Below are 27,964 nucleotides of genomic sequence, written 5' to 3' on the forward strand. Positions count from 1 at the left end.
TAGGTTCTACTCTCACTGTGTATTTACTGGAAATAAAGCTGACCATTTGATCTTCATCTGTTGGATTCCTGTGTCTATTTCTAATGAATTCATAACCAATAGGAGGTATGATTATCACCCCTAAAAACTTCAACAAGTGCGCCCTCAGGAGCAAGCCAGAATCTAGAGGATTCTGAGAACTCTGTCACACAGAGGAAATGTAGAGTTCAATATTGAGACATTCAGCTGCCATCAGATATCTAGATATATCTAGATATTCAGAAAGTTCAAAGGGTGTGAATTTTCACAGGCATAGCTGTGGAGAAGGCTGTTCTGCTAGTAATGAGAACCCTGTCATTGGAAGTATTCACACACAGGCTGGATGGCAATCTTTCAAGTGTGCTTTAAAATGGAATTCTGCACATTTGGGAAGTTGAACACAGTTGTTTCTATAATAGAATCCAACTTTTAGTTCTGTGTAGTTCTGCTCTGTGGATATTTTAGACCTGTGGTTTTCAAAGTGTGGTCCCTGAGCAGCGTCAGCATGACCTGGGAAGTTGTTAGAAATGCACACTATCAGGTTTCACCCTAGACCCCTGTTATGGGTTGGATTGTGTCCCCCAAAAAAGATATGTTGAAGTCTTAACCCCCCTAGTACATCAGAATGTAAAATAGGGTCACTGCAGATGTAAATTAGCTAAGTTAAGATGAGGTCATACTGGAGTAGGATGGGCCCTTAATGCAATATGACTGGTGTCCTTAAAAGAAGAGACAGACACAGAGGCACAGATACGTGAGAGGAGAATGCCATATGATGATGGAGGTGGGGATTGGAGTTATGCAGCTTCAAGCCGAGAATCGTCAAAGATGGCCAGCAAACCACTGGAAGCTAGGAAGAGGCAAGGAAGGATTCTTTCCTACCCAAGGAAGGTTTCAGAGGGAGCATAGCCCTGCCAACACTAATTTCAGGCTTCTAGCCTCCAGAACTAAGAGAATACATTTCTCTTGTTTTAAACCATCTGATTTATAGTAATTTATTATGGCCTCCCTAGGAAACTAATACACCAAGTGATTCAGAAACTCTCATATTGATGCCCAGCAATCTGTGTTTAATCAGCCCTCTAGATGATTCTGATGCACACTAAAATGTGAGAACCCCTGATTTCTATTCTAGATGTAGACCAATGCCTTGCACTCAAATATGCATGTGAATGAATTGGGGATTTTGTTTAAATGCAGATTCTGATGCAGTGAACCTGGGCTAGGGCCTGAGACTCTGCATTTCCAATAAGCTTCCAGGCAATACCATACCGCTGGCCAGAGGACCACACTTTGAGGAGCAAGGATCTTGATCAGTTTTGTCTAACAGAACTTTCTGTGATGATGGAAATGATCTCTCTCTGTGCTGCCCAATAAGAAAGTCACTGGCCACACGTAGCTACCAGACCCTCGAAATGTGGCTATTCTGAGAATGGAACTTGAACATTTTATTTAAGTTTAATTAACTTGAATTTCTATAGCCACATGTATTCAACAGGGCAGGTCACCGTCTCCTTATTCCTAGACTTAACTGCCATGCATTGCAGAGCTTACAGGGCTCCTGACTTTTGTTTATCTGCATCATCACTAATTTAGTAGTCAGGACTGGTGGTAACGTGCAAGACTATGTGTGCTCGATAGTACATTAGGAGCCACTGGAGAACATAAAATAAATAGATGACAGGGTCTTTGCCCTTAAGGAACGTCATGTTTATAACTGACTCTCATTGTATGTCTACCAGTTTCTGCCAAGCCTGAAAGTGTTAGTTCAATGTTAAAGGGGGGTGGGGTGGGGGGTGGAATTAAGCAATAATTAGAAGAGATGATGCTTGGCAGGGGCTTTTTTATCTCAAGGCTACCAGATTTTGTTCATGGAATTTGAGAACATGAGTGATTTGCATATGTTGCATAAATTTGCATCTTGTATTCAAGCGACCTGACTCCAAGTCTGTGAAGTACAATTTAATTAATTAGTGGAACCTACTAGTGTTGTGTTAAGAACAGAATTCAGAGCATAACACACATGAAATAGTTAGCTGTTGACAACAATTCAGGAGATTCCAGACCAGGTCAGGAGACATAGAAAAGAAGCAGAAGTTCACAGAGGAAGGGGAAAGAGAGGTACCAGGAGCTTTGTTATTATCCCTGCACCCCTGCCTTCTTTGTGCCTCAGGCCTTTGTGTCTTGGGTGGTGTATTTTCCACAAACTGCGCTAGGTCAAGTGAAGTTCCGCAAATGAATGGAATTAGGATTCTGTGCTGACTAGTGTCCATTTCCTTGTCTTTGGCACATTCCACCCCCCTTGACTTGCTTCTTTGCCTACAACTGAATTCTGCATGGGTGTAAGCAGACATTTTAGAGAGAAAAGATAGAGTAAAAGAGATGATGCCAGGCCCTGGGGATAGAAAGTTAAATAACACAGGATCCTTGTCACAAAGGAGCTCCATACTACAGTAGGGGATCTGGACCTATGAACAGTAACTACCATGCTGTGTGAAAAGAACAATGATGAAGGCACGTCTTAGGAAGCGCAGGGCCAGAGGAGACAGACTCTACTCATGTGGAGGGGTGGGAGGAAAGTTTTCACACAGGAGGAGCTTAAAGAAAGAGAAGGACTGTGGGTGGGGTAGTGGATTTCAGGCAGAACAGTGTGTGCAGAAACAGCATGGTGTGTTTAGCAAACTGTAAGTGTCACTAAATGGGAAGGAGAGGAGGGAGGTCAGGGTGAAGTACAAAATCCAGATCAGCCTATAAATGCTTTATTAACTTGCTTTCTAGAGCAAAGGGAATGGAACTAAAATAGGCACTTTCGTCCACCTCACCTAGGAATGAAAACATGCCAGAAATCCAAATAGAAATCCAATAAGACATCTTCCCCCAGTGACAGTCATCCCCTCCTAGCTTCTCCTGACTTATGTTTGCTGTAAATCTGCCTTAACCTTCTCTACACGTGCCTCTTGCTAGAAGAACCTGAGTTCTTTTATGACCCAAGTTGACTAGAAATAGGCACCTAAACAATATAAGTTCTGTCTGCTGCCTGTAACCAAATATACCCCTCAGCCTGCTGCGTGGCCTGTAGCGGTCAGTTAGAAAGAGCTAAAGGGTCATCCAGAAATGATCATGCTAACCACCTGAAAGAGTCCCCTCAGATCATCCCATCTCTTTGTTGTGTTATTTACTCCTCCTTTCTTTTGAAACCTCAAAATCAAATGTGGCACCTGCATGCAGCCCCAGAGATACTGCAGATTCATTTGGTCCACCCAGTCACCAAACCTGAGAGCCACAGATCCCCCCATCACTGCCAAGCTAGCGGGATGGCACAAGGATAGAGACTAAGTGTAGTGCCTCCCCCTGCCTTACCCATGTAACTGTATCGTATGGGAATACTGGCTTCCATATCTCACTGATTTACTAAATGTTTCAGAAAAACGCGCAAAGCATAGAGTATAAAATAACTAACACTCACATACCTGCTTCAGAAATAAACATTTTAAGATCAATTGAAGCCTTTGTGTATCCCTCCCTAGTCACATTCCTTTCCTACCTCTCAAGAAGTATTCATTATCCTGAATGTGTTTATCACACCAAATACTTGTCTTTATATGGTTACTATGGTATATTGTGTTTTAAATATTTTAATATTTATAAGAATGTTATCCAGTAGTATCCTGGTAAATATTTAATAGCATTTACTAGGGAGGTTCTCCAAGGAGGAAAAAAAAAAAGACCTGATTTAAAGCATCTGCCAATTTCCGTGGTGTAAACATTACCACGCTGGCCAACTTCAAGCTACTGCGTGATATCAGTGCATGAGGAAGTGGGAGGAGATGAGCCCACTAAATGTGAGCCAGTCCCAGCACCCCACTGACTTGTTCTCCTGCTCTATGTGTCCTTCAGTCACCTGATTTTTTATTTTTTTGCGGTACGCGGGCCTCTCACCGCTGTGGCCTCTCCCGCTGCGGAGCACAGCCTCCGGATGCGCAGGCTCAGCGGCCGTGGCTCACAGGCCCAGCTGCTCTGCGGCGTGTGGGATCTTCCCGGACCGGGGCACGAACCCGTGTCCCCTGCATTGGCAGGCGGACTCTTAACCACTGTGCCACCAGGGAAGCCCACCTGATTTTTTTAAACAGGAGAAATCGAACAGAAGGTTAATAACATTTATACATAGGAGAGACCCAGGAAAACTGAGTAACTCGCCGAAATGGCTGAAGCCCTCACCTTAAATACCATCTTCCACTATAGACTATAATATCTTGGGAAGGATTTTTCATCGGCTTGATTTGGATCACGTGCCATTCCCACGTTCAGTCATTCCAGCTAGAAGGGTGGTCTACTGTGGTAGCCAAGCCTGGGGCCTAAGCCCTCATCTGTAGCCAGGGAGTTGCTCCAGTTGAGGTTTGCATTGTGTTATAATCCCACAATGGTATTGTGACTGGCAAACCTGCTAAAACTACATGGAGGGTAGAAGATCAAATCCACTAAAGAAGGGATCTTGATAAATACAAATAGAATCTCCGGTGAAGCCACCCCGACTTCTCTAGCGCTCCTCACTCCTCTCTACTTCTGAACTGATACTATATCTAGAGTATCTGTCTCTACTTATCAAATATCTTATGTTTCCTGCTAAATTATATTCTTCTTAAAGTGAGTGATTATGTCTTCACTTCTGTGTATCCTCTGTAGCCCCTAACAGAGAACTGAGCTTATGTGAGGCATCTGATAAATACTGATTCTTAGAACCTGTGGCCTGCTATTTCTAATGGGAGCAGATCTTTTCAATCCAGTCCTATTGACTTCAAACATAGTTTTAACTCAGATTAGAACTTTGACATTATAATGAGATTCTGGAGATAGTAACACTACCAAAAGTGTGTACAGTGCATTGCAATTTAGGAAATACTCTCACATTCTTTGATCCTTACAACTGGTTAGAAGGCAGGTGCTATCCCCATTCTATAGTGAAGAAACTGGGGCTCAGCGTGGTTAAATGTCTTGCCCAAAGTAGACTGGCTGGTAAGTGGCAGAAACAGATTAGCCACCTTCTAACTGGGCTTTGGGAGCAAAGTTTTCTGTCACGTTCCCTAGAGAGAGCTGAGTGTTATGGGAGGTGTGATGAGGGACTCTTCTGGAAACAGCACTCTGGGGGGCTGCCCTTGAGAAGCTTTGATCGCCTCTCCATCATGTGACGCGTCCATGAATGGATCAGCCTTTGGAGACTCTACCTACATTTGGGCATTCATCACCTGGAACATGTGTTTGAAGCCTTGGAGCTAAAGCATCTTTGTGGCCCTGGACGTTACTAAGGAGAGATTCAGCCCATGTTTAAATGCCAGATGATAGAAGGCAGTGGCCAGGCCATGCAGGCATTTTTGCCAAGCTGGAATGGGAGCAAGTGTGACTAAGCCAATGGGACTAGAGGTGGCAAACAATTCGTGTCTGGTTGGAACCAAGCACCGTGGTGTTGGCGATAACACTTCCAGAACAAGCAAGGATGACCATAAACCCGTGTTCCAAGGAGCACTGTAAAGGAATGAGCTGCACACACTTCTGTTATTTAACAGAAATTCACCAGGGGGCCCATCTTCTAACCTCAGCAAGAACGGAAATGTTGGCAATGTCACCGTCAGGCCTTCCCCGCCTGCTGCTAGCCTGGCAGAAGCTTGTAAAGGCAGAACTTTGGGGCCCAGACGTCTTGTTTCTGTTGCTTTTGCCAGAGAGTTGCTCCAGAGGAGGCTTGCATTGTGTTATAATCACATGGTTTGCAAAATGATAGTTAAGAATCTGTTAGCATTTCCACCCCAAACCTCATATTTTCAGCTGCTCACAGTGACTCAAATATAAGAATTCTCTTTAGGCTGAAATTTGGCACACAGGGTCTCAGGCCCAGCTGGGGAGCAATTTCAACCTTTTTTGGGACCGGATTTCAATAACATCCATTTGGCTGTTTTTGAATAACAGCAGAAGCACAACAGAAGAGAAGTTAGCATTTTTATAGCAAAACGTTGCCATTATATGACTCAAAAACTGGTATTGGGAGTAGGGGGGAACCCACCCTAACAGCTCTCAATACACTCTGGCAGGTGATTAGCCTTTGAGTGGACTAGGCATGTATACTATTTTCTTAAATCTATATCAAATAAAACCCAACCACTAGTCTGTTGTTCAGAACAGAAGAAAGATTTTGTTTAATAACATATTGTGTTTTTGAAAAGCAAAGTTGACTCAGGAACAATGACACATACCAGTGGATATTGAATTTCTGCTACACCCACTCCTTGGTGCAGTTTGGGCAGTGGCAAATTGTAGGATGCAACCGAATTCCCAAATATAAAGGGAAAAAAATGGCAAGGGAGTAGGGGACAGGGGAGAGGAAGGCAGCACCATGACTGCCACCATGACTGCAAAGATATGAGGAATATCGATGATGATCTAAGATCAGGGACTCAAGATCTTGTCCTTTCTTCTTTTTTTTTTTTTTAAATAAATTCGTTTTATTTATTTATTTATTTATTTGTCTGCGTTGGGTCTTCGTTTCTGTGCGAGGGCTTTCTCTGGTTGCGGCGAGCAGGGGCCACTCTTCATCGCGGTGCGCGGGCCTCTCACTGTCGCGGCCTCTCCTGTTGCGGAGCACAGGCTCCAGATGCGCAGGCTCAGTAGTTGTGGCTCATGGGCCCAGTTGCTCCGCGGCATGTGGGATCTTCCCAGACCAGGGCTCGAACCCATGTCCCCTGCATTGGCAGGCAGATTCTCAACCACTGCGCCACCCGGGAAGCCCTTGTCCTTTCTTCTTGCAGATGAGAGGCATCAGACCTCAAATCCTCTTCTCCGCCTCTCTGCTCACTAATGATAACTCAACAAATTACAAACAACAGATTCCAAACAAGCAAAATGATACCAAACTTATTTTTGTTAATGAAATATTTCAGAAAATAATAAAAGAAGGCATAGAGAATAATACAACACACACTCATGTGCCCACTACTCAGTGTATTAAATAAAACATTGCAAATATGATTGAGTCTTCTCTGTGTGTTTATCAGCTTTTGTGATGACTTCCTTGTCTCTTAATACAAAGGTTATTATTGTTCTTTATATAGGATGCTATGCCTCCAGTTTGTATTTCATAGAAGTAATTACCTATGATTCCTCTTCCTCCTACATTATTAAAGTTTATCTAAATTCTGTTTAAATTTATGTTTTTCCCAGAAGTTCCTAGGTTCCACCCCTGAATAATAGTCACCTAAATCAAGGTTGGGAACTTGAGACTCAAAAGCACCTTTCTTGGTTAAAGACAAATGAAGACAGTTTTCCTCAATCTCTGCCAAAATGGTGCCCCAACATACCTGAAGAACTTTCTGACAGTTCCATCGTAGGGACTTATACCCAGAGCCTCTAAATTCCAGCCTTTGCATGCTTTCTGCCATATCAAACTTCTGTTTTTTAGGAAAACTGCCTGTTGACTTGGCCATCACCCCTTCCGTGTTGGTCAGTGCCTTTGCAAATAGAAACCTTGATTACGGACGCCTTGATTCTGTGTGTGCTACCCCAGGTTCTCTCCTGATCTCCTAACCATGACCTCTAGGAGAGCGTCTAACCAATAAATAATTGGATTATAATTAGAGTGTCAATTTTAAGACCCAGAGATACATTTGTCCCAAGAAATCTCAATGCAGCAGGCTGTAGAAGTCACGGTAGTTCCTCTCTAGAAGCATCCCCCGCCTACTTCTGGCTCATAGACCCCTGATTTTGTTTGGGTATCAGGCAACCACATGCATCAGGGAGGTTGGACCCCTCCAGCCCTAGGGCAAGAAGCGGCACTACACACCAGCTAAGAATCTAGGCTCATGATTCCTCCATTAGTAATTGTGTGGCTCTAGGTAAATGACTACAACTTGTGTGTCTCAGTTCTACTTCTCTTGTCAGAGATTGTTGTAGCTGACATGCTGGGTTTGGCAGAGTTAAAAAACCAAAAAAACAGGGGCTTCCCTGGTGGCGCAGTGGTTGGGAGTCCGCCTGCCGATGCAGGGGACACGGGTTCGTGCCCCGGTCCGGGAAGATCCCACATGCCGCGGAGCGGCTGGGCCCGTAAGCCATGGCCCCTGAGCCTGCGTGTCCGGAGCCTGTGCTCCGCAATGGGAGAGGCCACAACAGTGAGAGGCCTGAGAACCAAAAAAAAAAAAAGAAACAAAAAAACCCAAAAAACAAAAACCCTGGTAACTTGTTAATGTTGTTGAGTCCCTGAATTAACCAACCACAGGGATTTTTGTCTGCTGTATTCACTCAAACATCTCCAGCACATAAAGAAATACTGGCACATAGAAGATGATCAATAAATATTGGTTGAATTGAATTGACTTGAATCTCAGACTCACCAAATTTCAGACAAGTTGTTTTGTTATGTAAGATAGTAAATATCCTCTTACTTCTAGCTGAAAGCATCTTGATATACAGATATCATTGTCTAGACAACAACATTCTTTTCTAGGTATAACTGTCCCTTATACCTAAACAAAGATTGTTATGATGATAGCTAAGTTAATATAATGTGACTCCCTGGGCACAGTTAGTTCATTTGGGGTGGGGGGGTACTTAAAACCCAAAATGGGCCAATCATAGTCCTTCCCCAGGAGTTTGGAATTAGACTGAGAGATTCAAGTTCAGTCTTGCTGCTTTTTAAAATGAAAGAAAGGTGTTGGCAATTGTATTTCCTGAGTTAACTCAATGGTGAGCGCTATCAGCAGGTTAGCAGTCAGCAAGAGGATGGAGTGAAGCAGATTGATGGAAAAACAAAGACAGAAGATAGAGAACACTCATGGTATTTGTGTAGTTCCAGTTGTTTTTGAGACCCACCTACATTTCAGTTCTTGGGATCTGGGAAAAGCATGAATTTTCTCTTAATAAAGTCTCCCTTTTCGTTGGGCTGTTTTGAGTTGGGTTCCTGCTAATTGCAGAGAAGAAACCCTAAGAGTGTTTTATTTAAGTATAGTTACGAATTCTGAGCAAACAGCACCTTACTTCCTATAACTTATATGCACCCAAGAGAAGTAAAAATGTTATATAAAGTAGAAACACTGAAGGACAAATATAACCCAAAACATAACTGTAAACTTTGGGAAACTTACACCAAGAACGAGCTATATGAGGCTAGTTGTCTCAAGTCTACCTTTAAGCCATCTTTTGTAACCCTCTCATTCCAACTCTCTTTGTCTATACAGACATGGTGACCAGTCTGAGATTCTTCAAGGTTTATTTACAATGCTGTGATCCACTACATGCCCTGGTTTTCCCATGTAGCACACTCTGTAACTGAAACCCTTTCTATTCTAGCTGTTCAGTACTTAACTCCTGCAGTTCTCCTTTTTTGGATTAGCTTCAAATAACTTCATGGTTTTCCTTTTATTTTTCTTTGAGGATTCAATGTACCGTTCCAAGACTACCTACCTTTATCAACCTGAAACTATTGCTGGGTTCCATGTCAATAATTTTTCACTAGCCCACAGGGACCGTCTGGTCTAATGCCCTGACTCTGTTTGCCATTTGTGCAGCTGCCTGCACATCTGTATGTTCTGATGAATCCTTTTATTATTTTCTGCTTTCCATTGCATGTTGTCAAAGGCCTGGGGACTGAATCTGTTTGAATTTTGTCTGTAGGGCTCTGAGCATTGAGCAGTGTGTGGCTTGGAAAACAGAAAACATTACCTTCAGCAAACTGGATTCATGGAGTCATGATGAATGGAAATGATGAGAGAGATTTGAATCCAGGACTGGGACTGGATTCCATATTCAACTCCTAGCTAAGAAAGATTATTTTAAATGTTCTTACACTGAACTACCATTTCAATGCTTTGAGCTGAGACCTACTCACACAATGGTTATTTCCTTGTAAGTACTTGTTATTTACTTGTGTTAGCTGTTTAAATATTAAGAGTTTTTATATTAGCTTTTTAGAATTGCTCATGATACATTCTTACTCTTTAACATGTATTCCCTACTCTCACTCCCTCTCTCTCTCTCCACACACACACACACACACACACACACACACACACGCACACAGGTGATCATTTGAAAAATCAGGCCTTAAGGCTGGATCTATACTTGGCCAACATCTTCAAGGTCACTGATTTTACTTCTTCTCTCTGCTGTGCAGGAGCCAAAGAGAGTGAGTCATCAGGGTGAATAATGCCTCTGTAATACTACCAGATTGTGTTTGTCTCCACTTCAAAGCTCTTAGTTTTAACAGAATAGTATTTCTCCACCCGCCCACCCAAACAGCAGTCTGGATAGCTGAGAGGCAACAGTTAGATGAACAGTAGCATCATTTCCATAGGATGGACTATGTCCCACCCCACCCACGCCCCCGCAAAAATCTAGCAGCACCCCTTACAGAAGTTCTCAGGCCAAATCCTAGTCAGGTTTTGGCTGACTAGTGATTGCATCTCATCACCCTCTTTTCTTTTTCTTTCTCTCCTCCCTCTCTTCCCTCCCTCCCTCCCTCCCTCCCTTCCTTCCTTTTCTTCTTTCTTCCTTTGTTTTCACCTCACCCAGGATTATAAATATGCCTTTCTTGATCAGTCTTCTGTCACTACTCATTCCTTTATCCCTTTACTTTCTTTCCATCCAAAAAAAAATTTGTGACTTTGAGTTTGTCAGGAAAGAAAGGAAGGAAGGAAGGAAGGGAAGGAAGGAAGGAAGAAAGAAAGAAAGACGGAAGGAGGAAGAAAGAAAGTTTTCATATCCTAGAATCTATTCCCATTTCCACAGCACCCTCATGACTCCTCTTGCAAGGACTCGTTACTTTAAAAGTCATGTCTCTTTGGTGGAATTACAGTGTGGAGTGGCCATGATGGAAAGAATAATAGCAGAGCTACCCCTATTGAGCACCTAATCATGGTGCCAGGTACTTTATACACATATTTCATGAAATCCTCACAATTGAAGTAGCCTTATTATCTTTCACACACATGATTAAAGTGAGGTTCGGAGAGATTGAATAACTTGCCCAGGGTCACAGCCAGTAAGCAGAAAGGTAAATAATATCTAACTGTATATGGTGCCAGGATCTGTGAGTTTTTGCTCAGCTGCTTCATTGAGAGGGGAGATATTAACCAGTCTAGAGTGCTAGCTTTTCCAAGCCTTTCTTTTCTTGATGCTAATTTATAGAATAACTTGAAAGAAAACAATTTTCTTTGATCATTCCTATGTTAGTTCAGCCCAAAGCACCTCCTCATTGTTGCTGATGGTATTTAAGGTTATCCTTCTTACGGGAGAATAACATGTCTAAGATATTTTGCCAGTCCTCTTTCGTGTCCTACAGGTGCTAGTCAAAGTTCCTCTAGACCTAAGTTAATAATATAATTAATCATTCAAACTGGGACACTTTTAAAAATGAAAAGATGTGCTTTAATAACTATGCTGGGCACTCTGGGGCTGCCACAGGCAAACTGGAATGAATGGCCACCCTCTTACAACAAACTATAACCAAGCGAGTGTCTCTCGTGGACAAAGAGAGTATTGATGATGGTCCAGCCTTAACTAAACGCTATGCAAAGCAAGAGAACAGAGGCATGGGGAAGAGAAGCTGGAACAACCAGACCCAAAGCTCTGTCTCACAAGCAGTTACTGCACTTCTGGGCCTGGCTGTGTGTGGTGGGACAGGGAAGGTAGCTGGAAATGACTCAAAATTAGAATGATCATTGTTCCTGTTGCTTTAGGAAGAGGTTCTACAATTTCAGTGTACTTAAGAATCACCATCGGGCTTCCCTGGTGGCGCAGTGGTCGAGAGTCCGCCTGCCGATGCAGGGGACACGGGTTCGTGCCCCTGTCCGGGAGGATCCCACATGCCACGGAGCGGCTGGGCCCGTGAGCCATGACCGCTGAGCCTGTGCGTCTGGAGCCTGTGCTCTGCAACGGGAGAGGCCACAACAGTGAGAGGCCTGCATACCGGAAAAAAAAAAAAAAAAAAAGAATCACCATCATTTTTATTTAAAATTGGGATCCCTGAACTCCATAACTTAGAGATGTTGAAACTGTAGTCTGAGGTGGGCCCAGGAAACTGCATTTTAACATCCCCCCCCCCCGCCCCCATAGAGATTTTGATCTAGGTAATTTATGAACTACCCTGGGGAGGAAAACAGTGTTCTATGATATAAAGTCTCTGCATACTAACTCTACAAAGATGGGCACGGTGGCAGAGGAATTCCCTGCAGGACTTAATAACACAGGTATTTACAACATGAAGATTTGTTCACAGGTAACGTCTGTTTGACGTGGATCACCATTTGGATCAAATAATTTAAACTATGTTAACCTTATAATTACTTTCAACAGAGATTCTCAGAGATTCTCAGCCATATATGTGTATATACATATACATATATATATATATTCTCATTATCTTTATACTGAATCCAAAGAAGAGAGAGAACATGTTCCATGTTTTCTGATAATCACGATAATAATAGTTGCCATTCATTGAGCAGTGCTCTTGTGCCAGGCATTTATCTACATTACCTCGAATACCAACACCCTCAGAAGTAAGTCGTGTTAGCTGTTTTATAGATGATGGACCCCTGGCTCGGAGAAGGTGACTTGCCTGAGGTGTTGCAGCTAGTACTTGGCAGACCTGCCGATTGATACCAGATTAGCTGCCTCACCCTTGAAATATTTAGTGAACTCAAAAGCACCGTGTGAGCACTGCAAAATACTTGTTGGAAGGCCCCATCATGCATGTGAGCTAGCATGATCCGCTGCAAGAAGAATTCCTAGACAGAGTAAACACTTGAATGGTGACTCTGAAAAATGCTGAGGCATCGCTTTGATATAAAAAGGCAGGATAAAGCCGGTTCTCAGTCAACATTTGGGAAGCTTGGGGGTACATCTCACTGTTTACCAGGCTGGCCTCTGGATTTATTTCTCCTTTGTTGGCTGTGCTGCTGCTACGCTCTTTATTCATATTTTCAAGGAAACACGAGTAAAGCGACTGTTCTTTCACTGCGCTCCCTTCCCATAGTCAGCCTGCTTCTCCAAGTGCCACGGGCTGGTTCCACACGCAGCATGTCTTGTCGAAGGGCTGGTGGCAGCTGCAAGTTGGTGTGTGACACATTGAGTAGTCATATTTCTCTTCTCTGTGGCCCTCCAAAGCCCTTTCCAACATAACTTTTCCCCATCTGTTCTCGTTTGCACTGCATAATAGGGGACAGGTTTTGGAACTTGGGATTCAAAAAACATTAAGAGAAAATAAAAATGAGATGGAATTTGAGTAGAAAGAAACTCACTGGCTCCTCCCTCCCCCTCCTCAGTTACTGGGATCATTACCAGAGTATTAAATTGATCAAGGTTTTCCTCTAGTCGATTCTCTTTATGTGGTAGTGGAGAAATGTGAGAGCATTTAAAAATCTCTTTAAACTGTCTGCATAGCAATGAGATAGACAGCATGGCCGAGTCATTAGCAGATACAGCATTGCCCAGTACCTGACTTAAAGTTTTCCCCCATTTGCTTAGAATCTCTAATTTGCGTTAATTGCCTCATGCCTCAGGTTCCTCCCCTATAAAATTGAATGCGTGATGTGAATTTTAGAATACTTAGAGACAGGGTTTTCTAAAGTGCTGTAAGCCCACCTCTGTGCATGCAATAAATGATTTTGGAAATGATACAAACATCATTAAATTTTAAAAGTAATAAATTTCTTCTGACATACACTAGGAAAAAAACTGCACATGGCACGATATACCCATGATTTCACAGATATTTTTGCATAGGATGAGGCTAAACTAGGCATTTAAGTTTTCAAAGTGAACAAATTTAAAGAAGAATATTCAGCAAATAATAATAAAAGTGAATATGGCAAAACAAAAACAAAAGTACAAGCTTAGCGGCTTAGGAAGCAACTATAGAAGAGCAGTCGTTCTTTTATCCTTTACGTTTATTTTAGGAAAACCTTTATTGTGTGGGCCTCAGGTTCCCAATGTTGGATGAATCGCACTATCATCATCAGTCTAGCAGGGGCTTCTAATCCTTTTGAGATCAGCCCTCTTTGAGAATCTGAGTAAAGTTATGGCTTTCCCCTGAACATGCGTATTACCATATACAAACACACTTCTGCATATAATTTCTCCGTTTTCAAGACCACTTGGAGTCCATCTTTGGACTCTTGGAGATTGGGGGCACATAAATTCAAGGTTGTGTCCACTTGCTTGACAACCTCATTCTCTGCTTTCTTAAGTTCACAGGTCAGTTGAGCCTTTAAGCCACACCTTCTATATTTCTGCAAGGAACACCATCTTCCTTCACTGCCTGCCCAGGGCAAAGCCAGCCAGCCTGCTGCCTACAGTTGTGTAGATAGTACAGAAAATAGCCTCTCTCGCCCCACTTTAAAAAAAATCAGAAATAATACAGAAAGTTCCATAGTTGAGACATGTTGTTGTTTGCCCCAAGCCAGACCAATCAGTGTCTTTTTCCATTTTCCATCAGAACTTGGAAAGAGAGGTGCATGATATGAAACTCAGGAAAGGGTCCTTATTTGTTAATTCTGCAGAGAAGCATGCCAGGTATCAGAGAGGTGATCTGTAAATGCTTTTGATGATATTGATGCCTTCAGCAAACTCCTTTGGAGCTGAAAATGCTCTGTTTTAGTAAATTACTCCCATAACCCATTTTCCACCCTCTTCTCCAAATATCCAGTTATTAGTGAGAAAGCTGGTGGTAATATTACTGAGAAGAGTAATGGTGACCACCTGCACTTCATGAACATATCCCAGGCGCTGTACCTCCTGCACTGCGGGTTATATGTGTCCCTCATTTAATATCCTCAACTCCCTCATGAGGCAGGTGGTATTATCTTCTCCATTTCACAGATGAGGAAACTGAGGTTATAGAGTCAGAAAGTGCTAGAACCAGTAATCAGAACCAGGACTGCCTCCCTCCAGACCTAGCAGTTTTTTCTTCTAAACTCTGAACTTTTTCCTTTTCAAAGTAGTGAAACATCTTATCCTGTCCCTGTCTTTCTATTGTTTCCATCCTCCCCCATCCTGCCATCTCCAAGAATTTTTGTCCAATTATACTAGCCAATATAGATGTATATCTCTCCTTTTTAAACTCAAATGGTAGTATATGATCCAATTTCCTGAAATTTGCTCCCCCCCACCCCAGTTATCACTATATTGAGGAGCTCAGTTCATAGCAATACATCAAGAATTTCCTTATTATTTTTAAAGCTTCATAGTGGCTTATTATAAGTATGTATCATAATTTAGGGACTCACTATCCTATTGATAGATATTTAGGTGGTTTTCAACCTTGCATTTTTACATATAGCACTGCAACGAAAACCTTGCACATACATCACTTCACAGTTGGGTGAGGATATGTGCAGGAAATAGTCCTAGAATGGAATTGCAGGGTCAAAGGGTGTGGGCATTTGTAATTTTGCAATACAATGTCAAATTGCCCTTCACAGACCTTGTACCAACTTCCAATTTGACCATAATGCATGAGGGTAAATAATAGTATTCTTGATAATTTCACGTTCTTTTTCTACTCCCACATTATGTAAGTTTCATCTTCTGTAAAATGTCTCAAATTATTTCAGTAAAAAGAAAAACATAAGGCTTACACTTGGTTTCTGCTCCCTGGTCACATACACACATATACAGAATTTTTCCTGTTGCACGTTTTCACCTACTGTGCTTAGAGCTCCCCCTAACTTCCAAAGGAAGCTCAGAGGTTACACGGTTTAAGGAGTGACTCTCAGCAAGTTAGTCCTGGTGGACCACCCAACTTACCACTAAGCCTTTCCGGGAGTTTCCAGTAACATCTTCTTTCTCCCTATATCCCCAACCATCCCTCCCCTCAGTCCACTGTCAGGCACGCCCACCACAAAGCCCCCTGACTCCAGCCTTCCTAGTGGACCAATTCCGTCTTTGCTGCCATGCCACTCTATTTCTTCTTCACATTTCTTTGGGAGGTTAATGGCTGTGGAAATCTAAAACAGCCCCTCTTCAGGAAGTGGTAAAGTCTCTTGGAATAATAGAAACCAGCCTTGAAAGACCTCCTGAATTCATCAGCATTTTCAATTAATTAAAAACCTTAGAGAAGTAATGATATGCATAAAAATTCAAGATGGTAGAATGAGCAGTGACCAAAACCTGGTAAATTAATATGGATACTGTAACCTTTAAGTATGAACAATAAAAAAAAAAATCTAAAGGACAAGCAGAAGCACCTTCCTCCATCTCTCTTCTTCATAAATTCACATCCCTTGTCTTCCTTTAAATTATTTTTAGATATCAATTATGTAGCAAAGAAGAAGAACCAGAAGCAGAAGAGCCAGAACTGCTCCTCTTCTTAGTAATAAGGCTTTGTCTTCACAGGAACTCAAGTTCAGTTCAGAAACTTTCAAACGTGGCTTTCAAGGCTTTTGTGAGTCAACTGTTAGTGAATCACACAAAAGCGGCCTTTATTAATAAGCATATTCTGTTCATTATAAAGAAATGAAAGCCTCAGAATAATTTGCCAAATGTTTAAAGAGAAAACAAAAAACAATGTGGTAAACATATCAGGACTTGATGAGCTGTCTAGGTAATTGGTTGTTTCTATGCACCTGGTTCCAAAGACAATATTTAATGTGTAATCTGTTTCATTTTGCTTGGGGAAGTAAGTGTAACTCTACCCCCTGGATCACATCTGCATTAAAATTAGGGGAGGCAGTCTTGTTTCAGTGAGTGGAAATTTATGCACATGAGTTGTCTTTTACATGGAGACAGCAATTATACCCCTAGAAATGCAGTCTGTGGGAGAAAATGACATATTCAATGCTGGGGAACAAAAGCCTAATGCGAAGGGGACATTAACAAGGTTGGGAACCCCTTCCGAACAATTAACATGATCATTTACAAAATCTGCAATGTATAAAATTATTTTAAAAACATGTTTTTCAAAACAATGTGTTTTTGCTCCTTCCTTCTCAAAAAAAAAAAAAAAATGAAAGAAAGAAAAACAGATTCAGCAGCAGCCATGCAGAATCTATTCCACTGTAACACATATTTTTAAATTGCTTCAGATATATTTAAGGACTGAAATAAACAAACTCCAGTGAGTGGTAGGTGACCCCTGGTTTAACAGCCTTATAAGGACTGAGGGGAAAATGTGGCCAAGAATTTTTTGTTTTTATGTGAGGAAGCTGTGGTGTTTGAAAGTAACAATTCCTAATCAGAGTTCTTGAACTCAGGAAGATTGCATACAGCATATGCAAATAAAAGTCTTTATTAGCTAAAACTAGTTTTTAAAAAATGATTTGTTGGTTGACTTATTAAAAAGGACAAAGCTGGAGCCATTAAAATGGATTTAAGTTTTGGTTTCTTCACTCCATCTTCTCTGGAGACTGCAAGAAAGGGATGAGGGAAGATATGTTTTTGGCCCTCATTTCCCTTGTGTTCTCTCTACCTTCGTGCTTCCTGGGAACATATGAACTACTAATGATCACATTTTATCTCATGTACTAATTGTATCACCAGTAGAAAATTACAAGCCCTGCTTAACTAAAATAGGTTTTTGTAAATCAATTTGTTTTTGAGGTTTTCTGAGTTTTTAATGCCTGATCTTAATTTTTGGTGCATTTTTGTTTGACTAGTTTTGCTTCAAATTCAAAGCACTAATACTTTTTATTAATCTGCTATGAGTTTTTATTTTATTTTGATTTTTGATAACTTAAGTCTTTCAATTAGTTTTGGTATATTTTCAGAAAGTAACATTTATAGAGCAACTTCAACGGGCCAGGCATTGGGGAAATGCGAGCTGCAAATTCTAAATCCTGACTAACTTTTAGAAAATAGTAGGAATTTTAAATGTGAATAAACATAGAAGAAATAAAGTTTGAATGTTTCTAATATTTTCTGAACCACTAGAACACTGAAATCATAGATACTGTAAAACAGCGTGACAACATGATATATGGGAAAGGGCATGGTAGAATGGGGTTAGGAGCTCTGAATCTACTGTATATTGATTAACTACCTCTTCAGGGGGAATTCACTCAAGTTCTTTAAGCCTCTATTTCCTCTACAGTTAAAAAGTTAAAATGGAGGTGGAGCCCATTGACCTGGTCTCCTCAACAGATCAATGGCATCAGCATCACCACCGCCACCACCACCAAGAACAAAAATGGGTGGGGTTGGGGTAGGGAGGGAGGACTAAATATTCTCAAAATTAAAAGAGACTGAATAAAAGGCCAAACAACTACATGATACAAGCAGGTATTGTCTGGGTCCTGATCTGATGAAAGACCTTTCTGAGAAAATCTAGGCAATTAGAATCTGAACTGGGGATGTACCAAGTAATCATTAATTTTGTTAGGTATGTTAGTGGCATTACGGTTGGGTAAGAAAATGTCCATATGTTTTAGAGATGCTTGCTGAAATCTGTAGGAATGGAATGACATGACGGCTGAAGTTTACTTCTAAATAAGACCCCATCCCCCCCCCCCAAAAAAAGGGGTGTGAAAGAGGGCATGGGAAATAGATGAATCAAGTCGGCCTAATCTTGATCATTGTTCGACCTGGTGATAGGTATATGGGGCTCATTATTCTATTTTTTTCTTTTATGTTTATGTTTGAAAGTTTTCATTAAAAAGTAACCATAACATCATGAAATCCTCAAAAAAAAAACAGGAAAAAGAACAAGAAAAGTGGAGTTGTACTAAATTTTTCTAAATTCTTTTCAAAATAGAAAACCCCATCATTCTATTTCAAAGTCTGAACAATGATCACTGTAAAAATATAAAGCAATTTTTGTTTTGATTTTCAAAATCAAATAGTATCTAATTAAGGCTGTGTTCTGATTATTACGTTTCACTGACACCTATTACACAATTAACTGAAAATCAAGTAGAAGCAGACAATTCACATAGAAGAACTTCTGATGAACGTTTGATTTGTCAACAAATCTTTGCTTGATTTGTCAACAGGGAACCCCGACCTTTAGCAGCAGTAGAGTAAGCTTTTCTAAATTGAAAGCTCATCTCAGCTCTTTGAGAGGTTGCATGGAATGACCTTTGCTGTGTGTTCACTCAGATCAATAAATTGCCTTTTTCCTCTCTCTTCACCAAATGGGTTACGTGGCCATTTTCTATCCAGGAATAACCGCTGTCATCCATACTTTTTCCTTGCTGTTTGTGTATTTCTTTTCCCTTCCAAGGTCCTGAAGAGATTCAAATGTTTTCACATCCCACATGTTGAAACTCCAGTTTCTTAGCTGTGATCAGTATAACATCTTTAGCTGCTAAAGAATGATACGTTTGCTTTCTTCATTCCACACTGGATCTCTGTGTTAGAAACTGGAGGATTTGGGAACCTTTTGTATTCTGTGGTGAAGCACTGGGAGGAACTGAGTCAGAGTTAATCTTCAGGCTGTTAATGAACACAACATTGTGAATCAACTCTACTACAGTAAAAGAAAGTTAATATCACACACACACAAATTCAGACTGTTCATTGGCTTTAAAACTCATGTTTGTCAAAAAGAAAAATGGAGTGCGACTTGAGTGCATTTTATATATCCTAGTATATGTGGCCCAGTGTTGATGTTACCTTTTACAGGGGTGGGCTGAACACAAGTTACCTGACAACTTAGGAAAATCAAAGCTTATTAAAACAGTTTTTTATATTATTGGTAGTAAATACAGTATGATTTTGGGAGCTTTAGAATGAAATTGTTGAACTGTTTTATCAAACTGCAAGGAACTTCAAAGAAGTTAGCAATTTCTTAAGTAAAATAGGAAAGAGTCCCCGTAAAGAAAGGCAGCCAGTCCCATTGCAAAAATGTGAGAAATAATAAGTGGAAACCAAGTCAATCTTTAAAAGTTGTTGATAGATTGGAATTTCTACCTGGTCGATGCTCAGCAGGAGAGAAAAATAGAAAGCTCTTTATACTCTTATCAATAAAAATAACACTAACATTCCAATGGAATAATAGGTAAAGGGCATTAACTGAAAAGAAAATTAGAAAAATACAAACAGTTGATATATTTATGAGCAAGGTACAACCTCATTAGCAATCAAGAGGATGCAAATTAAAACATAGAAGTTTTTAAATTTCCAAATTGGCAAGGATAATAGAGGGTGTGGTGACAAAGACAGCAAAGGGTATGGTGAGATGGACAAGCCACTGGAAGCAGTTCAAATTACTTAGCAATTGGAAATATGATCTAGGTTTCTACTTTGAGGAACCTATCCTAAGGAAATAATGAGAAGCTGTAAAAGGTTGTGGTCTATCCATAGGCTTAAATCAGGCAAAAAAATCATACTCAGAGAATATCTAATGACTTGGGAAAATGCTAATGATATAACTAAGACAAGTAGGAGAAAACTATGCTTATTTCCTTGTAATATATAAATATGCACAGAAAAGACCAAGAGAAAATTTCCCCAAATTTATATCTATTTATATCAGAAATAGTAAAATTAAGTGATTTTATCTCCTTTGAAATACTTTTCTCTATTTCCGCTGTATATTTTCATAGTGAATATTGCATTATTTTAATTTTCTTTCTAATAGATTTGTTTGTTTTTATTATAACAGTACCAATTACTTTAAAATTTTTAGGAAATACAACATAAGAATAAAAAGCGTAAATATGGTGAGCTAATGTGTACAGGGTATCTTTTGGAGGTAATGAAAATGTTTTAAAATTGATTGTAGTGATGGCTGTAAAACTCCGTGAATATACTAAAAACCATTGAATTGTACACTCAAATGGGTCAATTATACGGTATGTGACTTTAACCTCAATAAACTTGCTATAAAAACCAAAAAAGTATAAAGATCACCCACATTGCCAAGATTACCACTGACAGCATCTTATTCCATATCTTCCAAACTCATTTCTGTGCATCACACATATCTGTTTAAAAATTAAAAATCAGATCATACCATGCATATCATTTAAAAAGCATTTTTAATTACAACATGTGTAACTTTCTAATCAGAAAGTATAAAGGGACCTAAAGGTGATTAGGACAGCCGAGAGTTCCGAATCCAGCCTTACCTTAAGGAGCTGTGAGACCTTGAGGAATCACATGACTTTTCAGCAATAAACTTTTTCCTTGTAAAAGACAGAGCTGGGACTAGATGAGATTTTGGTCCCTTCCAGTCTTAGACTTCTGTGAATCTATGCTTACTTGAAGGGGGGAACAATAATAGTAGTAAAACTTGTAATTACTTCGTTGTGATAGCAAAGGCTATTTAACAATAGGGCCTAGTATTATTGATATGGTGATAAAGGAAGCAAAGGACAGAAGAGTGCACATGTATAGTTTCATACGTCTACAACGTTTCTGTAAGGAAGCATTAAGAGGGTGGGTGGCTGGGAAAATGGTGATTCTGGAATTTACTTTTTGTTATACAATATATCCTTTTGTATTTGCATAATTTGTATCTTTTTTTTTTAAAACAAAATAATTTTTTTTTTTTTTTTTTTTTTTTTGGTACCGCGGGCCTCTCACTGTTGTGGCCTCTCCCGTTGCGGAGCACAGGCTCCGGACGCGCAGGCTCAGCGGCCATGGCTCACGGGCCCAGCCGCTCCGCGGCATGTGGGATCTTTCCGGACCGGGGCACGAATCCGTGTCCCCTGCATCGGCAGGCGGACTCTCAACCACTGCGCCACCAGGGAAGCCCTAAACAAAATAATTATTAGGGGAAAAATCTTGTTAACAAAGGAGTACAGATGTCTTGGGTGTAATGATAAATGACATCGAGCAAATTGTCACTCACTCCTTTGCTTAAACCCCTTTAATCACTTCCCTGGCTCTGTTCTTGTGAGACCTGCATGAATGGGCTGGGCCACCGCAGTCTTCTCTGGTCACTTCACCATATGCTCCTTTCACTCCAGTCCCACTGGCCTTCTGTTAGTTCCTAGAGAATCTTAAGCTCTTCGTCCCCCAAAATGTCAAACACAGCATCAACAATTGCAGATAATAAGCTTCTTAGTAATTCTAACTTGAGTCGTGGAATTTTGAAACTAAGAGACCTCTGAAATGCAATTCACCCCTCACTTTCCACCTGAGGAGAAGCTAGGCTGAAGCTAGGCTCTGCAATCTGAAGTTACCTGCCTAAGGTCACATAGCTAGTCCTCCGCTATATGTAATTAACCTTACTTAGCAGCTGATCTCTGGAGTTTCATTAAACAAAAGTAGGTTAATAAAGAGGAAGCCTTTGGATTTTAGATATTGGTAGAGTAGGGCTACACTAGGACTTGGAAAATTAATTTGATTTCTTATCCATGAAAATGTCTTCATGATGCCAGTGTTCAGAGGGACCAGTCAGGCAAAGGAATGTTCCTTAAAAACAAAAAGCCACTGTAAGGCTGGATTCTACCAAGAACTACACAGTTATATTCAAAATATATTTGTTTAATTTGAGGAAGGAATTAATTTGGTTGTCCTGAGGGCATTCACCAACAGGGAGTAGCTTTTAAAAATCCACATCTCTACAATGTAGCAAAATTAACCATAGTTAAGCGAATTAGAGACTCAAGCAGCTTCAGAATGTGTGCAAGACCGAGGACAGGGCTGATGGGCATCTAGCCCTCAAGGTTGCAAGGAAATGAGTCACAAAGAGACCGAGATGCAGGCAAAGAATGAGACAAGGCTCTGAGGCCTCTGGGAAATTTTCTTCTGAAAGATATGGACCTACCAGCAGAGCACAAAAATGCCTAATTTGAATTCTATTCTCTAATTCCTAACTCCCGCTTCACACATATAAGTCCATATACATTCCTCACCAGTTAGGTTTGTTCCATGATCGTCAGACCCTTTAAAAATATATGCATTTCTATTTTTATAATGATTATTCTGCTTATGAAAGTAATATAGAAAATTTACAACACACAGACATGTGTAAAGAAGAAAATACGTTAACCCTATCCATGATTCAAAGATAATTACCACACATCTGAAATAATTTCCTTCTAGTCTTTCATCTTTGTGTATATGTGAGTGTGAGGGATTCGTGTGTTTATAAGGGTCATGGAATTGGAATATTATCTTGGTATCCTATTTTTTCAACTTATGCTTTATTGTTGGCATTTCCAAAATTATTAGATGATGGTCATTCTTTTATATAAATCTTTGTGTGATTATTATTTTCATAGAATAAATTCCTGAAATGGGATTAAAGTATCAGGTTATAAATATTTTTAAGGTATTTGATACATATCATTTAATTATCTTCAAGAAACTGCTTTCCAGTTTACACTCTCCACAGCAACTGAATGTCCTTTAAAAGTCAATCTTACCAACAGATAAGATGCTCACTTGCTGGCAGATTGTGTAAAACATTTTATCTCAGTTTTGTTTGCACTACCCTTTTAATTTTTAGAGTAAACTTTTTCCTAATGTTCATATGTAAAATTTATTTTTCCTTGTCTGTTATGACGTCTACCCAACTTTCTATTAAAAGGTCCATTTTGTTGATTGGTAAGTTTTTTTTTAATATATTAAAGATTTTAACCCTTTTGAGTATATGTTGTAAGGAGCTTCACTCCTTGGCTCCCCCCACCCCGTTTTATCTGTTTGCTTGTTCCCTAAGACATTTTAAGGAAAAAAATTTACATAGTCAAGCCAACCAATCTTTTTTATTTCTTCCATAGCTTTTATTTAGAAAGTCCTTTCTGGGAATTCCCTGGCAGTCCAGTGGTTAAGAATTGGCATTTTCACTGCTGTGGGCCTGGATTCGATTCCTGGTCTGGGATCCTGCAAGCCCTGTGGTGGAACCAAAAAAAAAAAGTCCTTTCCTCATCCAAAGGTATCTACCTATATTTGCTTTGAGTTAATTTATAATTTAAAAAATATGTTTAACTCTTTATTCCTTCTGGAAATATTTTCAGGAATGGTGTGAGAAGATGCAATAACAGGATTTTATCCAAGTGCCTCAACATTGTTTAATGAATAATCTTTCCTTTCTGCAATGGTTTTGTAATGCCTCTTTTATCACATGGTTGGCTCATAGCCGCACACTGGTTTGCGTGTAACCCGCTGTGCCAGGAATCACTGGATGAACTTTCCCAAGTGGGAAGTGGCTGTAGCTCCCACAGTTCTTTGAATACGGTGGATGTCCAATAAAGTCTTGTATGAAATGAACAATTAACGAGTCATTCACACACCTGGGAAAGTTTAACTGGAAGATAAACAAGTGTCTGTCCTACCTGGTTAAATGTTTACCTTTTGAGGAAAAGGGTGCCAGTCCTGATAGGATTTTTAGTGACCCTTTCAGGTTATGATTTCCCTTCCACCTCTTACTGTTCTGATCCAGTCATTTCAATCTTTGGAACATAATATTGGTTTCTTATGGGCCTCAGTATTAGGACTAAATTCTAGATCTCAGCGTCTTTTAATTCATCATTCGCCAGGAATAGTTATGATGCAGCTTGGTCAGTATTTCTCACACTTGAGTAATGTATGGACACCTTCAAAAGGAAAAAAATTCCATGGACCTTCAGTGATGCCTTAAATAATTTTTATAAAATTTCATTTAAATAAACTTCATGTTCTTTATAGGTACATAGCAAAAAAAGGGTAGTGGAATCATGGTTGCATGGTAAACATTTATATGATCCAGAATATGCATCATATTAATTACTTTAATATGGTATTGGGCTTCCCTGGTGGCGCAGTGGTTGAGAATCTGCCTGCTAATGCAGGGGACACGGGTTTGAGCCCTGGTCTGGGAAGATCCCACATGCCGTGGAGCAACTAGGCCCGTGAGCCACAACTACTGAGCCTGCGCGTCTGGAGCCTGTGCTCCGCAACAGGAGAGGCCGCGACAGTGAGAGGCCCGCGCACCGCGATGAAGAGTGACCCCCGCTTGCCACAACTAGAGAAAGCCCTCGCACAGAAACGAAGACCCAACACAGTCAAAAATTAAAAAAATAAATAAATAAATTAAAAGAAGGCTCAACATTTAAAAAAAAAATATGGTATTAATTCCTTTTAAAAATATTGTAACTGAAGCAAAAGAACAAATTTCAGAGAACTTGGAGATCCCCTAAGAGTATGTGTCCTAGTTCCAGTCTAACAAAACAGAAATGGGAGAATTGCTTTACCATAAACCACATCCAGCCCTCAAACTGTGTGCTTTTTCTAAGCAGTTTGGATGCCTACCCAGCCTTCAACGCTCAACTTAAATGTGAATGACCCCTCAGCTAGATGTAAACTAATCTCCATATGCCTGTAACCATTACACAACTTTACAACCAAAACTAAATATGAACAAAACTATAAAACCAATGCTTCAAATAACTATTTAATAAGACAGATGATATTGTCTTGCTGAACAAAAACGTCTGCTCGCATTGTCAACATGGTACTGTTGCGTGCTGGGAGCAGGGATTTTTTTTGGTTCTACATGCCCAAATCAACCACTAATCTTTATTTTTCTTCCAGAAACCTCTAGAAATTGAACTGCAGCACATCAATCCATCATGATTCTCATCAACACCAGCTCTCAAACATCCCACCAATATTCTTCTAAAGAATTTGCTTGTAAAAGTTGATATATATAACTAAGCTGAATTTTGCTTTATAGATTTTAATAAGCCATGTTCCTTTATATGATTATGAAAGGAAAACACTCTGGGAGCCAAAAAGAAATGGCTTTAAGATGAGAGAAAATCACTCACTGTAGTTGCTTAGATATTTTAAATGAAATCATTTCTAAAAATTATAATTTATATTCTGTATCACAATCTGCAAAATTTTATGGAATAAATTTCCCCTATTTTATAGGAAAATATTGTACAGGACTCTTAGGTTGCTTAAGACTCTGTTTCCTAATAGTTTTTGAAAGCTGTTGACTTTTAGAAATGAACATGTTGATCTGGGTGTAAAGGAGGAGGATATGCAGAAAACAGAAGAGTTGCCAATTCACAATGCAGCCGGCAATTAATTAACAAGAGTCCTGCTCCTTGAAACATACGATGGAAGAGATCTGGGAATCTGAGAATAACAGAAGATGTATTTCCTCCAAGTTACTTTACTAGTGTGATTTTCCACCAGAGTTAAATCAGTGGGTTAGATGTTGGGGTAAGTCGTGGTTCTCAATGGGCAGTGATTTTGCTTCCTCCCACCTCCCTAGACATTTGGCAATGTCTGGAGACATTTTTGGTTGTCATGACTGTGGAGGGAGTCCTATTTACATGTAATGGATAGAGGTCAAGGATGCTGCAAAACCTCTTACACTGCACAGGACAGCACCCCACAATAATTATCCAACCAAAGATGTCTATAGCACCAAGGTTGAGAAACCCTGGATTAAGGTATCCAAGCCAAAGGTCTGTATTTGGGCTGTATCCTTGGTGGGCCTTGTGTGAAGGGCTGTATCCTTGTGTATCCTCCTGTTTTATACACACACACACACACACACACACACACTATCAATTTATCTACGTTACAAGGCTGCAAGAAGTACCCAGAATCCTCCCAGAGAGTCTCCTGGAATACAACTTAGTTTACACGAGGATTGAGTTAGAGGGTTCTGCATTGAGCCAGCCACACAATAAGACCACTGTGAAGTTAGAGATAAAAGGAACAGTCAAAAGCTTAACGGGATTCATTAGTTCATTTATTGACTTACTCAGCAAACCTTCATTGAGTACTCACATGTGCTACTCTGCTAGGCATGATGATACATGGTGGACACAACCAAACTTGGTTCCTGCCCTCCTGGAGCTTACAGCCTAGAGGATACTACAAAGCAGCTTACCAAGAAGAGGTCAGTAACATGAGAACGCTGTAAATGGACCCGACTGAGGAATATTCCACACAGCAGCTTGAGAAGCTCCCACATGTGTGTAATCTCATTTGAACCGCACAACAAACTTCATGAGACAGGCTATATTCCCTCTTAAAGAGGGTCAAAATGGACCCAAAGTCACACAGTTTGTAAGTGGCAGGGCTGATGCTTCAGCCAAGTGACACTGAGGTACATGCCACATTGTTCTACAGAGCCAGAATACATACAGGCACTCTTGCTGGACTGACCTGTAATTTCCTCTCCTGATTCCCACCAGTCATACAGGTACAAAGCCCTTCCCCTTATGGAAAAATGCCCCCAGCCTTCTACATCTTCTTGCTTGTATAGTACCTGGGGATTCTTTTCTAGGGGTTTCATGTATATTTGCCTTGTGTTTCTAATTAGATTGTAAACTCCTGACCTGCAGGGACCAGATCTTCCATTTTCTTTGCAGCCTTTTGCAGTACTGCAGACAGTCACCCTGTAAATGCCTGCTGCATGAATGAACCTGTAGAGATAAAAATACTTTATGGTATTCCCATTTATTAGCTTCACGCTTTTATTTGGCTTTGTGATAGAACTGTGCATTCTAAACTTCTAGAGGGCAGAGAAAATGGCTTGGTGCTTTCCTTACACTCAGCAGGCACCATGCAAAATTTGATCCTCACATGCCTTTTTGATGCTCTGGATAATATTAGCACACTGGTGTGTTTTGTGTATCTAAGGACCGAGGTTGTCAGCCTCCCTGTGGCGGGGAATGTCCCTTCCTATCCACTGTAAGCTCTCATGGCGCCTAGGACAGGGCCAGATTACCGCAGAACCCCCTCCCCCCGCCCCAAATGCATATTTTTATTACTAAGGAGGCGGACTGCAAAAATGGCAAGCTCTTGCATAACCCCAGACCTTACGAGGAAATGAGCCAAGTGGAAGGGGATCTGAAGACAGGTCAGAAATGGCCTGGATGAGAATCCCGAGGCTTCTCTCCGAGAATCCAGCCTAAGTCTGTCAAGCTGGACTCCAGCCGCACGCCGCCCGAAGTCCCGGGCCCGGGAGGCAGCCCGCCGGCCCGCCGGCCCGCCCGCCCCGCGCGCCCCCGGGAGCTGTCCAGACGGCCCCGCCCGCGCCTACCTGGGCACTCACCCCGCTGCGCAGCCTCTCCACCTC

At 40.7% G+C, this 27,964-nt stretch overlaps 1 long non-coding RNA gene across 2 annotated transcripts in view; it reads left to right on the plus strand.

Annotated features, from left to right (window-relative positions):
- The window catches only part of LOC309824675, a 100,985-nt gene extending 75,294 nt beyond the window's left edge, over nt 1-25,691 (plus strand). For both annotated transcript variants that reach the window (XR_014296956.1, XR_014296957.1), the window contains 2 exons: nt 23,661-23,815; nt 25,453-25,691. This is a non-coding gene — a long non-coding RNA (uncharacterized lncRNA). The remainder of the gene's footprint in view (nt 1-23,660; nt 23,816-25,452) is intronic.
- Nucleotides 25,692-27,964: the final 2,273 nt, after the last annotated feature.

Source organism: Grampus griseus (genome assembly GCF_964374135.1).
Source record: "Grampus griseus genome assembly, chromosome: 7".
NCBI lineage: Eukaryota > Metazoa > Chordata > Mammalia > Artiodactyla > Delphinidae > Grampus > Grampus griseus.